This window comes from Podarcis raffonei, chromosome 2 (assembly GCF_027172205.1).
Source record: "Podarcis raffonei isolate rPodRaf1 chromosome 2, rPodRaf1.pri, whole genome shotgun sequence".
NCBI classification, from domain to species: domain Eukaryota; kingdom Metazoa; phylum Chordata; class Lepidosauria; order Squamata; family Lacertidae; genus Podarcis; species Podarcis raffonei.
This window is the reverse complement of record NC_070603.1, coordinates 79678839-79692615: the sequence shown is the minus strand read 5'-3', so window position 1 is coordinate 79692615 and position 13777 is coordinate 79678839. Positions and strand designations below refer to the sequence as shown.

Genomic DNA, 13777 nt, shown 5'->3' with positions numbered 1-13777 from the left:
CACTTCAAACTACCATAATATTTCAAAGTGCCTCTCAAGCACTTAGAAGCTGTGCCTGAAGAAATCAGCAAGGATTCTTAATTTAATTAACAGCCATTTAGCAATAACTCACAGAAGCTTCCCTATTTGAAATGAACATCTGTAACACTTTATCTTTTATAGACACATCACTGAGACACATCACTGAGATTCAATGAATTTTTAAAAATTGAATCATCAGCTGTAGCTTATGCTGAGCTGCATATAACAAATCAGGCAGTGTTCTGTGATCTTTGCAGTGGAATAGTTAATAGAAAAACATTCTTAAGTTTTCTGCATCTCCTATTTGCCATTGCAATGCAATTTTATTGGAAAACAAGGGAGGTCACAGTATTTATAACACAAGCCAGTGTAGCAGTACAGATATGGGGCTATTCTACACATTCAGTAAAAAATGTATCCTGCAGCTTGGTTAGAATAGATGTAGCATAATAATATGATGGAGTTCTCCCCCTTACAAAAACTGACAAATCTGCAGTGGCGTAGCGTGGGGGGTGCAGGGGGGCGGCCGCACCGGGCGCAACATCTGGGGGTTAGGGTTAGGGGGCGCAAATTACTTGCCTTACCCCGGGTGCTGACAACCCATGCTACGCCACTGCAAATCTGAAGTCCTGCATGAATATTTGTTTCCTCTTCACATGATTATTGCCTTTGGCTGGGGGCACAGCAAAATATACTTGAGAGGCCTGCACCATGCACCCTCATGGCAGCACAACTTACTGCTTTTGCTGATGTAAATCAGCCTCTTCCATATGATTGGGCCCTTACAATTTACATGTTGGCAAAACAGAAATGATTGCTAGAAACATCCAGTTTTCCAGAAGAGAACAAAACTAGTCTCTTAGCAGCCTGTGCTCATTATTGCCAGGAAATAGAATGCCAGAGCAAAGAAACAGTATCCTATTACTTCATACTGTCACGGTTGTACAATCTGACTTGACAATAGCTGAAGAGTTCTGTCATCCTCAACAGAGGAAGCGCTGCTAAAAGTGATGATTCCCTTCTCTGGTCTTTCCCGGAAATACAATTTAGCTGATAATGTTCAGTTTGCTTTTTCAAACCAGATTGAGGGAGAGAGGCTTTTCGTAGGAAAGCACACATAGCTTTGCATATGCGCCAGTATCTGATGAATAATCCAGTGCCATGTTTTAAATTAAAATTGCTGAATAGATCAATGAGTCATCATAATTATGCCTGCAAATGTAAGGCTTCCCAAGTGTCCTTGGAATACACACAGAGCGAGAGAGCAGGGTGATTTGTGCACTTTTCCCCTAGCTAATTTTTTATCCTTTCAGGAATGCAGCAATATTAGTCAGTGACTCAGATCTCTATAAATAAATGCTAAATATAGGCAGTCTACTGCCATCTTATATCAATGTCTCAATAAAGGCTCAAAGTGAGACTCTTAGCAGCAAGGCAAGTTAGAAAGTGAGCTGTATCATCCCCAGTGTATAGTGTCACACTAGATGAAGAATTTAAGGTATTGTGATATTTTAAATCTTGTGAGATGCAAACTGAACAGTAATCAGTAATAATGATCATTGAACTTGTGATAATTCCAGCAAAGCTTCTTCCTTTGCCATCCTCCTGGGAGAAACCTCACCTCATTCTCCTATTAAAGAAAAAGCTTATTAGTATATCAAGGCTAAACAGTTTTCTTTAATCTTTTACTGCTTTCCTTTAGGGATTTCTCTTTATAACACTATACAATTTTGAATAATTATTAGAGTCTTAATGGTAAAATAATAAAAATAGTTGGGTTTTCTGTAGGGATGGGCAAATTTATTGATTTTGGTTTCTTGTTTTCCAATCTTAAGTTCTCCGCATTTTCATATCAGTTTGTGATTTGTTAAAAACTAATGAAAATTCATCGACATTTTGATGTGAATTTCTCTTAATACAAATATGCTTTTGATAATGTGATATTATACAACATTTTCGCAAGGCAATTTCCCCTAAAATATATTTTGTATGTTATATTTCACTAATAAATGCACTTTATGAGCCATTGGGACTACTGGATCACAGGCCTCCCAGTGAAGATGTAGAGCATTTATTTTTTTCAAAAACTTAAAGCCACACACTTTTCCCCGTCCCCTACACATTTTATACTTCCGTAATTTACAGAGGCATTTCTGTCAGTTTCCTGTACTCTGGCTAGTCAGTTCTCTACACCCCTTAGCCAATGCTAATTCAAAAGTATAGCTATGACAATGAGGTCCCTCCCGTGCATCTCTAAATAGAAAAAAACATGTGACTGATTGGGCTGCTGGAAAGTCAGCATGAGCTGAAAGCTTTTATACCATCTGTTGTTATGAGGCTTGTCTAGCACAGCTGCTATAGCAGATATGGGAGGGGTCAGGATTGCCTTAAAAACTTTTTCCAACTCCACAATATCATTTTTGAGAACTTTACATAGTATTCCAAATGTGGTCACACCATAGATTTGTATAACAGCATTATGATACCAGCAGTTTTGTCTTCAATTCCTTTCCTAATGATCCCTAGCATGGAATTTGCCTTTTTCACAGCTGCTGCAACCTGGCTCGACACCTTCATTGAGCTTTGCACTATGACCCCAAGGTTTCATTCCTAGTCAGTCACCAGTCAGACCCCATTTTTTGCCCTGATATGCATCACCTCACACTTTTGTACATTGAATTGCATTTGCCATTTTGCCACCCAGCTCAGCGGGGTTCCTTTTGAGCATCAGCAAACTTGGCCAACTCACTGCTCATTTATGAACAAGTTAAAAATGAAGACCCCAATACCAACCATTGGGTGCACTCCACTTTCTACATATTTCCATTCCGAGAACTGTCTATTTACTGTGTTCCTATTACTGCTTCCTGCTAATTAAGCAATTCCTGATCCACAAGAGCATCTCTCCTTTCATTCCATGACTTCTAAGCTTACATGGGAGGTTTTTTTGAAAATCAATGTACATTGTGTCTACCAGATTACTTTTATTTATATGGTTGCTGACACACTCAAATAACTCAAATAGGATCTTGAGTCAGGACTTTCCCTTGCAGAAGCCATGCTGGCTCTGCTTCAGCAGGACTTGTTCTTCTATATGCTATATGGTTATTTTATCCTTATCAGAGCTTGAGACAAGTGTCTTACTGCCTTTTGTATAAGAGATTCGTGTGTGTGTGTGAGAGAGAGAGAGAGAGAGACTTCCCCCCAACAGCATGACCTTCCTATCACACTCCAGTCTGTCTAGCTGCTTGGAGAATTTCTAGGCCCTACCTCCAGGACTCATCATTTCATAAAAGGTCACAAAACTTTAAAAAACCTTGTGAAACAGTCATAGAACACAAGGGGTAGCTTTAGTCTGTAATATAAGGGAAGATTCTACAGTGGAGCCTTCTGTCAACAGATAAAGAATTTTATTTGGGTAAAGAAGAGGAAAAAGGGAATGCAATAGTCACAGTTTTCTTGTGTTTTCTAATCATTTGGGGAATTCCAAAATTCTGTGGTTGGGAAAGCATTAGAAAATTTCTTATAGGAATCAGTGGAAATTGTCAAATCATTATGCGAATGCTCGCCTAACAAACCATTTCCTGAGACAGCACATTGTGTTCAGATAGTAAATCCTGCATGTATAATCAATAAAGTCAATCTGAGTTAGCTTAGTTGCATGTTATCTGTTTGAGCAGATCAGAGCTTAAATAGAGTTCATCGCAGATGTGAGGTTCTGTGAGAGAGCAGATTGGGGCTCCTGAGTTTAAAGGGAAACAAGACTGTAAGTGAAAGTGTGTGTGTGTGTGTGTGAGAGAGAGAGAGAGAGCGCGCATCTGAGACTAGTAAGAAATCTAACAAATCTAAATATAAAATTAATAAATCCCTCAAAACTAATGTCAGCTAAATTACCACATCCTCATTCATTTGGTGGTGATAAAATGTTATTTGCCCCAGTCATGTGATCTGCTCCAGTTCTGATGTCTTTGATCTTGGTCTCTGTAGCCAGCTAGAAATTTACTTAGAGACCAGTGCTACCTTCTAAACCTCTTCGTTCTTACATATAGAAAGAGGTAGAAAGTTCTGAGCAGTTAGCTTTTCAGTGAAACTGATTAACTTGAGAATGCATATTCAAAAACAAAACAGTGGATAGACATCTTATTTGAGTTCACAGCGGAAGGCATGCAAACTCAGACACCCTATATGGTGCTGTTGAGCTACAATGCAATTACTTTCTTACTTTATTGATTTATTAAATTTGTATACCACCCTTCATCCAAACATCCACAGCATAAAAATACAGAATAAAACCACAAAGTACATAATAAAAACAGAAACAAAGCAAAACAATTACCCTGCCACCCACAAAGACATTTAAAAGGACATAGAATGCCAAAGGCCTGGTTGAAGAGGAATGTTTTATACAGGGGTTAATTGCACACAGTGATGCACACAATGGCAAGCCGGTTAGGTTAATTCCAGGTAGATTGATAGAAAACATTCTTAAAGGGAACCCTTGTGTTCACATAAGTCAGGAACCACAGTTTTAGAGTTCTTCAAGAATATTAACAAGCATGTGCTAGGCCATCAACTACTCCTCAATAGCAGGCATGGAATAAGATAATAGATTGTCCTAATCAATCAGTACAGTAACTGACTGATGATCAGCAAGTAGAATGGGCCATGGGATAAACTGTCTATGCCATATACAGCCTCCATCCCAGTGTTATAATGGGTTAAATCAACTTAATAGAACTAACGATTCTACTGAAATATGCAACTTTGTACGTGTGTTTAGGGTCTTAACCCTAAAGGCTATTAATATAAAAAATAAATACTGTGTTTGGTTGTTTAATTGAACCAGAGTTTAAACAGATTTGCTTTCATTTCAAAAGCACTACAATTTATTTTGAAATGGATCCAAAGGTTTGTCCAGTGTTTTTTGAGCTGCCAAAGAATCCCCATTAATCTGTGTTTGCCTGTATAGGTTTCAACAATGAAAATTGAAAGTTGTTTTTAAGCATAAACAAGAAAAAAGTCAATATTGGGACAGAATAATATTTAGCCACAGGAAATGCATATTCAAAGCGAGGGATCCAAGCAGTGTGGACTTGGCCTGATTTCTTTTGTGTCATTTGAAGCATTTTTGTTTGCACAGTAATGAATTCCTGACACGGGAGATCTTGCTTGTGTACTCGGTGAACTCCTTTGGTGTAATAGACGTGCTGGGTGAGCTGCTCTAGCAGTTCATGTTGAGGACTCACACTTTTGTTGTTATGTGTGATTTAAATCATGGCCTCAAAAGGGCCCTTTTGGATGCAGTAATCCCAGTTTGCTAAGTGATGGTTTTGCAAGCAGCGACCAACCACCCCTGCGCAATACCTTTGTGTAGCAACTTTGGCACTTTAATCCTGTTCAGCTTAAATCTGTTATATTGGTTTACCAACCAGGATGCTAAACCATTCAAAAAACCAAAAACACCTAACATTAAACTAGAGTCCCTACTTTAGACCTAACAGAGAACTGGTTTAAACAGATCAGGTATTTTTAAGCACGAAGTCAAAGAGCAAAGAAAGAAACAGCATGTGGTCCCAATGCCCATGGTTGCTAAACCATGAAAAAAAATATGCTAGGAGTTTGACTGTGAGAAATTAGACAGATAGCATTAACAGGTCTCCTGAAATGTAACATGACTGCTCATTCGAACTAGCTCTCTATACCTCCTCCTTTTTTCCAGCTCTCATTCAGAACTGTAACTGGAAACTTGAAGAAACTTGAGCTTGTTTTGTCTTTCAATTCTCTTATCTATAAAAGAGAGGAGGAGGCTTTCCTAAAACAGCACATCTAATGAGCAAGAAAAGATTCCTGCAAGAGGTTTCTCAGAGACTTACAATATAGAACATTCTTGTCAAAAACTAGGTAATGAACAAGGAAAATAGAGTGGTGTTTAATTATCTACTGCCAGAATGTGCAAATGCTTTATCAATCCAGCTTCTGAATTGTATTACTGCAATGCTTGTAAGACTTGGTGTAACAGCTTGCTACTTTTCCTTGTATACTGAAATGCTAGAATGATTGCATTCTTCAGTTGCTGTCTACGTTGTTGCATTCTACCATTAAAGGGTAGTGTTGAATTCTTTTTCCTATGACTTTGTGCTGAAAAGCAATAAGGAAGTTATTCGTTGTGGTGCTGTATCTACTAGGTTGGAGGCAATCTTTTGACTATTTGTAATGCACTCTGTCATAGTTTCCAGCAACCATTCCACCTGAAATCTAAAGGTGTACTCTCAAGGCTGTCACTTTAGTGGGACAAGGTGAAGCAATTTGCCTGAGGTGGCAGTTCTGACTCTTTTGTTTCTCTGCTGCCAGCCACTCCACGGCTTTGCCTACACCACCACTGCTTAATACTGCACCTTCAGCATGGCAGCAGCACAAGGGCAGCCATGGGCAAGGGTGCACTTGTGGTGGCAAGGCCGGCAACAGGGATGAGGGCCAGAAGGGGGCATTTTGCCTACAACTGCCAAATATCCTGAGCGACCCCTGGGTGTATTTTACCTGATGTACGAAGGTTTTCTTTATAAAAAAAAAGCAGCTGGTGATACTTATATCTGCATGTTCTTTGAGAACTCTGAAGTTATTATTTTTTTATATCCATAAATACGTTGTTGTTCTTTAGTCTTTTAGTTGTGTCCAACACTTTCTGACCCCATGGACCAGAGCACGCCAGGCACTCCTGTCTTCCACTGCAGTTTGGTCAAACTCATGTTAGTAGCTTCAAGAACACTGTCCAACCATCTCGTCCTCTGTCGTCCCCTTCTCCTTGTGCCCTCAATATTTCCCAACATCAGGGTCTTTTCCAGGGAGTCTTCTCATGAGGTGGCCAAAGTATTGGAGCCTGAGCTTCAGGATCTGTCCTTCCAGTGAGCACTCAGGGCTGATTTCCTTAAGAGTGGACAGGTTTGATCTTCTTGCAGTCCATGGGACTCTCAAGAGTCTCCTCCAGCACCATAATTCAAAAGCATCAATTCTTCGGCGATCAGCCTTCTTTATGGTCCAGCTCTCACTTCCATACATAACTACTGGGAAAACCATAGCTTTAACTATATGGACCTCTGTCGGCAAGGTGATGTCTCTGCTTTTTAAGATGCTGTCTAGGTTTGTCATTGCTTTTCTCCCAAGAAGCAGGCGTATTTTAATTTCGTGACTGTTGTCACCATCTGCAGTGATCATGGAGACCAAGAAAGTAAAATCTCTCACTGCCTCGTTTCTTCCCCTTCTATTTGCGAATTTATTTATCACTATAGCATTGTGTTTGTATGAAAGTGTTAACTTCCCTTTTAGTGTCAGTTGTATAGAACCTATAAGTAAACTGTAGTAGCGGTAAAACAGGAGTGAAGGGGGAGCATGTAATGAAACAAAATTATGCACTTTTTGGACTAAACATTTCAGTTTTTATGTTAATAATTTTCATGTACATGTTGGATCATAACACTCACCCTTGTGAGTTAACAGCACATGAGGAAAGTGGTCCATTATTTGCATTATGTGTAGTAACACATTCTCTGAATCAGAAGGAATGGTGCAATTCATCAAGCTGACAAGTTGTGATTTCAAGACTCCTTGCTAGGTGTTTTGCTTGAGCTTGCTTCAATTGTTTATAAGAACAGTAACAATTACAAGAAGTGTTTAAACAGGATGTGAATGCAGAGTGGTGTTTTGAAGAAAGTACTTTTAAGCAATAATTGTTTCTCCCAAAACATGTTTAGCAAATGTGTTTGTTAAAACTGTCTGTCTGGGATGGCCTGGGTCACTGCTGCTCTGACTATGGAGTCACCTGCCAGGGTCAGGACCTTTTACATCAGACACAGGCAAACTTGGCCCTCCAGATGTTTTGGGATTACAACTCCCATCATCTCTGCATCCCTGACCACTGGTCCTGTTAGCTAGGGATGATGGGAGTTGTAGTCCCAAAACACCTGGAGGGCCGAGTTTGCCTATGCCTGTTTTATATTATAAGTGGGCTACTGCAGTCAACCAGAATCCATCTGTTTGTCTGTTCAGCACTTGCCTAACCAACCCACTTCTTTTTTCCCCCTTAAGCCACTTACAGTGGAATTGTAACACCAGTTTGCATTTGTTTGGGCTTCTGTTTCGCTTGCAGCTGGTCTCAGCCTTGCTTTAGAGACCCCACTGAGCAAAGGCACGCCTCTGCTATCCTGGCTGCTGCCTAAAACACGCAGACAGACACTCTTACTTGTAAGAAAGAAATTTTATTCAGGCAGGTAAGAGTACAGCCTCAACAGCAGACACAGAGCTCTGGGGTCGTGGTTTAGGGAGTTCAGGAGCAGGGCAAGAAGTTCAGAACCACACAGAAGTGATGAAGATGTCCCAACAGGTTTTACTGCCCCTCTTGCCAAGTTTTAAAAGATGAGGTGTGGCACACTCACTTTTGTGACTCTTTCCCCTTGTGGGAATGTTAAGCTTGTAAGTGCGCTTTCTGTCATGGGGTGGGGGGAGGTCCTGCTCAAATCTGTGAAGGTGGTGTCTGGTTGTAAATAACAAGACTGCCACTTACACCTTTGGTTCAGCCTCACCTCTCAGTTGGTCAGAGCTTTCCCCAGCCCCACTAAGGCTGCAGGAGGGTCAAAGTGGAGAGATGGATTCCATGGTCACCTCTCCAAAGTAGCTGAAGGTGAGAGATAAAGGGGAGTTCCCCCTCCCCCAACCCAAGTTCTCACCATTCAGCCCTTAATCTTCGTCTGACCCTGTCAATGCAAGCCTGATTCTTATCAGACTAGGGGTGGGAGGGTGGCCCCATGACTCCTGCATTCCCGTTTCTACTTTACAATTTGCTCATGACTGCTTAGATGGGGAGCACAATCTTCTCCCCATTTCCCACAAACCACTGGAGGTCCTGAAGCATGTTAGCAGGAACAATGCCCCATGGTGCCCCATAAGGCTACAGTTTTGTTGCTCCTTGTGGCAATAGGCCACTTAATTTAAGAAAGATCAAGAAAGCAAGAAAGCAACTCCAGTGTCTTGGAGATTTTACAATTACATGCCTTGAATTAATCAAACTCTGTGTGGAATAATTACCATAAATATCTTATTCTTTGAATGTTTTGTTCACTATGGAATCATTCCCCTTATATGTAAAGTTATTGGGAAGGACATGTGAGATATGCAGGGAAGCAATTCCTTTAAAGAGCATGGGGCAAGGAAGCCATTACAAAAGGAAAGTTGTGTGACTTTGGTGTATTTTGTCAGTGGAACAGGGAAGACGGGATTTTTGTCAATTACCACTTCCCCCAGCTCGATCAACGAACCTCCTGACTCTTCCCTAAAACACCCTGTAGTGATGGGAACCAAAGGATGCACTTAATGTGCTGCCCTCATGCTGGCAGCAGAGCAGCATTGCATATTTGTGAAGCCTCACCTGCCAGAGCTGAATTGGGCTCAAAAATTTCACACAGAACTCATTTAAATATTGTTGGAAATGTGTGAAGATTTGCCACTTTACAGATTGACGGATTGGGAGCTAGGTAGAAAGTATCCTTCAATAATACATTTCTTCATGTCTGTTTTCACAACCAAATTACCCCTCCCCATAGGATCCTGTTAACTGTGAAGTTGAGTATCCTCTGCTGCTTAAAGAACTGTATCTGATGTGCATATTTTGGAAGTCCAAGTAAATAATGTTTACTAGATAACTTGCATCCACATGTCTATTAATATCCTCTAAAATGTTGTGGAGGCAGGACTTGCCTTTGAAGAAGCTATGCTGAGTCTTCTTCAGCAAGACTTGTCCTTCTATATGCTTAGTAACGTTATCTTTCATAATACTTTCCACCAATTTACCCAGAGCAGTTATTCAGCTAACTTGCCTGTAATTTCCTGCATCTTTTTTTTATTATTATTATTCATTGGCCACTTTCCAGTCTTTTATTGCTTAGATCAATCTCAGGGACATGTTGCAGCTTCTGTTAGAAAACTCCACATTTGAGTTATTTAAGAAGTTTTGTATGGATATAATCTGGACTCAGTTATTTGTCTGTTTTCAACTTGTAAATAAAGTCAAGAACCTTACCACTTGTCACCACTGTTTGCCTTGGTTTCTCAGACTCCCTTTCTGAAAATGTTAGTTCAGGCATCGATATCTACTCTCCATCTTCTGCAGTGAAGACATATACAATCTTCTTATGATCCTTTAGCACACTCTTGCCCCACCCTCTTTCATCCCAACCTTCCTACCCAGTTGAAATACTTTTTAAAAAAGTTGATGTTTTCCGTGATACGCTTCTCAAAGTTCTTTTTTGTTTGTGTTGCTATTACCTACATGTAGTTATTTTGTACAAGTTTGTCCTCCTTCCCCCCCTCCATTTGAACAAGACTTCTATTTTCTGAACAAATCATTTCCCCCCGTTAATAGTTTCCTTGATGCTGCTTGTTAATCACACTCATGACCTTTTGTACTTGGTGGTAACTTTCCTGACCTGTGGTATGCATTCAAGTTAAGCTTCTAATAGTGTGGGTTTGAGTAATCCCCATATGTTCTGGAAAAGTATGACCTTCTTGACTTTCCCTTTCAATTTCTTTTATGCCAGTCACTTCTCATTTCGGAGAAGTTTCCTCTTTTGAACTCATAGGTGTTGGACTTGCTTGGCAATTGTCCAGTTACATAGATGTTGAATTTGGTAGCATTGTAGCCGCTGTTTCCAAATGGTTCAATGATGCTTAGATCTCTCACTAAGTCCTGGGCACCACTTACTGTTTTATTGAGAGTCACTTCCCCTGGAGTTTATTCCAGTGTTTTAGGGCACAGTCATTTAGTGTAGTAGTCATTTGCTGTGACCAGACCATTCCTTTATCTGGTCTATGTTAAGGGAATTGAATACACCCATTACTATGACACTTTCTTCTTTGGGTGCCCCTCTGATTTCATTATCATCCTGAGTATTTTGGTCAGGGAGTGATGGAATATCCCCCAGTACTAAATTACTTTGGGGGCCTCATATTGCCATACAGTTATTTCTGTTGGAACCCTGGAAGCCAAGACCCAAGTTGGGGCCAAGTACACTTTGGTGAGAAAACCCTAGCAGAGATTTAACATGACAAAATATACAAGAAAAGAATGGGAATATAGGCTGTAAAACTGTAAAAATGTGCGCTTCCAGTAAATCCCAGAATGTCACTTTTTAAAAGCTATTTCCAAGCTATCCCACTTCCCTAACATTGAGGTAGACCACACATTTGGTAGGTCATAAAATACTTTACTTACAAAACTCTTCAAAGGTCAGATTCAGGTGCTTTCCCATAAAGCAGTCAGAAAAGATGCACAAGCAGTTGAAATGTTGCTTAGTTACAAAAGGTAAAAGTTTCTAAACTACTAGTAGAGAAAGCTACTAGTTTCAGACTCCATTCTGGTCTGAAACAAAAGAGGCTGGTTAAAGCCATGTGGTTGAGCTCCTTACATGCTGAAATCCACTTGGAGAGTGAGAGATAAGGCTTGGTGACCCACTTCGTCTCAAGGTGAGGATATAGACCAAACCTGGCAGGACAGCTTATGGTAACTCCTTCATGCACTAATTAGATTCAAACATACTAGAGTTATATTCGCCTTTATCCTACAATTTTGTAGTCCAGTGACCTAGATTGTTTGAAGAATAACATGGGTGATGGGCATTGGTAAAAGTAAAGCTGAACATTGTTTTTAGTAGATTTGAATGATTTCTGATACAGTGGTACCTCGGGTTACAGATGCTTCAGGTTACAGACTCCGCTAACCCAGAAATAATACCTCAGGTTAAGAAATTTGCTTCAGGATGAGAACAGAAATCGTGTTCTGGCAGTGTGGCGGCAGTGGGAGGCCCCATTAGCTAAAGTGGTGCTTCAGGTTAAGAACAGTTTCAGGTTAAGAACGGACCTCCAGAACGAAATAAGTTCTTAACTCGAGGTACCACTGTGATCTAGTGAAAGGATTGCTACAATGAGGGACTTTTCTATCCCTATGGTGGGAGAGGATTAAGCATACAAAAATGCAAATGAACAGTGCACACTTAAGCTGCATAAGGAGATAGGACATAAATGCTTAGAAAACAGCACATCCTTGCAGACAAGAGGCTTCAGTTGAATTTTACATCGTTGCCATGATTATTCTTTTCAAAATATTTTAACAGGAAATTTTTTTAAACTGTGGTAAATTGCTGCTGCCATTCTCTTTCCCTCTCCCTCCTTCTTTCTCATATATTACAATCAATTAATAATAGAAAGGCTTTTCTGCAACTCTGATTAATTTTTAAATGCATGGCCATCTTAAGTGAAATTAGGCACTATTATTTAAATGAACTGTCATTTTAGTAACAAATCTACTTAGATAACTAGTGACAATGTTACTTTATAAAAGATTTCCCATACGATCCATTTATTTGGAAGATACTCAGTTTAGTTACCTTTTACTTTGCTCCAGAGAAGGCTTAGTTGCAAAACAGTTTGTTGAAATGTTGGGACAGATGCCCATAATCCATTGCTTCCTTGTATGTGTGTGCCAAATAATAACCTTAATTCAAATTGAAGGAAAATTGAGATATAAGATACGAAGATCCACCTAATGTTGAAACATTGGGCAGTTGCAGATGTGCATGCCAAATGTTACAAACACAGCAATAAAATATGTTTCCCTTATTTACTTTATCTTCTTTAAATTATTAAGCATGTCACCATTCACAAAACCCCATGTACCTCTGCTACTTAAGAATCTTATTAGACCTTGTGGTGATGATCAACATTGGTCTGACAACTTTCTCTATTAGGTAGCTGAAACATTTTCAGGCTGTATGATAGCTTTTTGTTCATACCTTAGGCTTATCCATGAATATACATTGTCCTTGTAATATATTTTACTTACTAATGGAAGCAGATGGGCATCATAATGACTCATCTGCCAAAAGAGACAGATTGGCTATCTTAATTATGTTGAAAGAATGCTGAATCACTCTAAAATTTAGGTGAGTTTCCCTTGTTCACTATGGCAGTCAGTAAGATTGTTATGAGTGAATTGCTTCCTTGGGTCCCTGACTAGATTCTATCACCTTAGAGGAAATGTTCCTCAGGGGTCTTTATTCAAAGAAAGCATAGCATGAGGCTTCTTTCTATTCTAGCGGAGCTTTTAGTGAAATGGTTCAGTAGTAAGAGTGCCACTCCCCATTCCATTTTTATTTTGTATAGACATTTTGGTAAATGGGCCTTGGAAGGGAGAAACATCATGAAAAGGCAACAGTTGAAGAAAGTGGGGAAGGAGAGGGTTGTTGTTTTTTAATAAAATCAAACATTTTGTAATGCAAGTTTTCTTTATATGATTAGATTTCAGATAATTTAAAAGATGTGTGGAAATTAGGTGCAATATTCTTATATTTAAGGTGTTTTATGTGTACACTGATTGTCAAGACATGGTGTGCATATTTTTAATCAAAGAGGCATGTGTATAGCTTCCTCAAATACCTATACTGGAAGCAGCAGACGAACTATGATGCTCAAAGTGCAGACTGAAGGAAGGACTATCATGTAAAACAAAAATGCCCCTTTACATCTAAATATTGCTATAAAGCAGTTCTGAAACAAATTACCAAAATATATTCTCGTTCACCTGTTTTTCTTCCATCTTCTGCTTTGTCAGTTAGCAGCATCGTGTATCACTATATATTGACTCTGCAGTAAAGAAGGGTGTAGAATTTGCCTCCACAGATGCTGCTGTTACCATGGAGATAAAAGGACCAAT

The 13777-nt window shown here is 39.6% G+C and overlaps 1 protein-coding gene across 10 annotated transcripts in view; it reads left to right on the top strand.

Moving 5' to 3' along the window:
• The window catches only part of IQSEC1 (IQ motif and Sec7 domain ArfGEF 1), a 316254-nt gene that overhangs the window by 90512 nt on the left and 211965 nt on the right, over positions 1-13777 (top strand). The gene's annotated exons all lie outside the window — the stretch shown is intronic.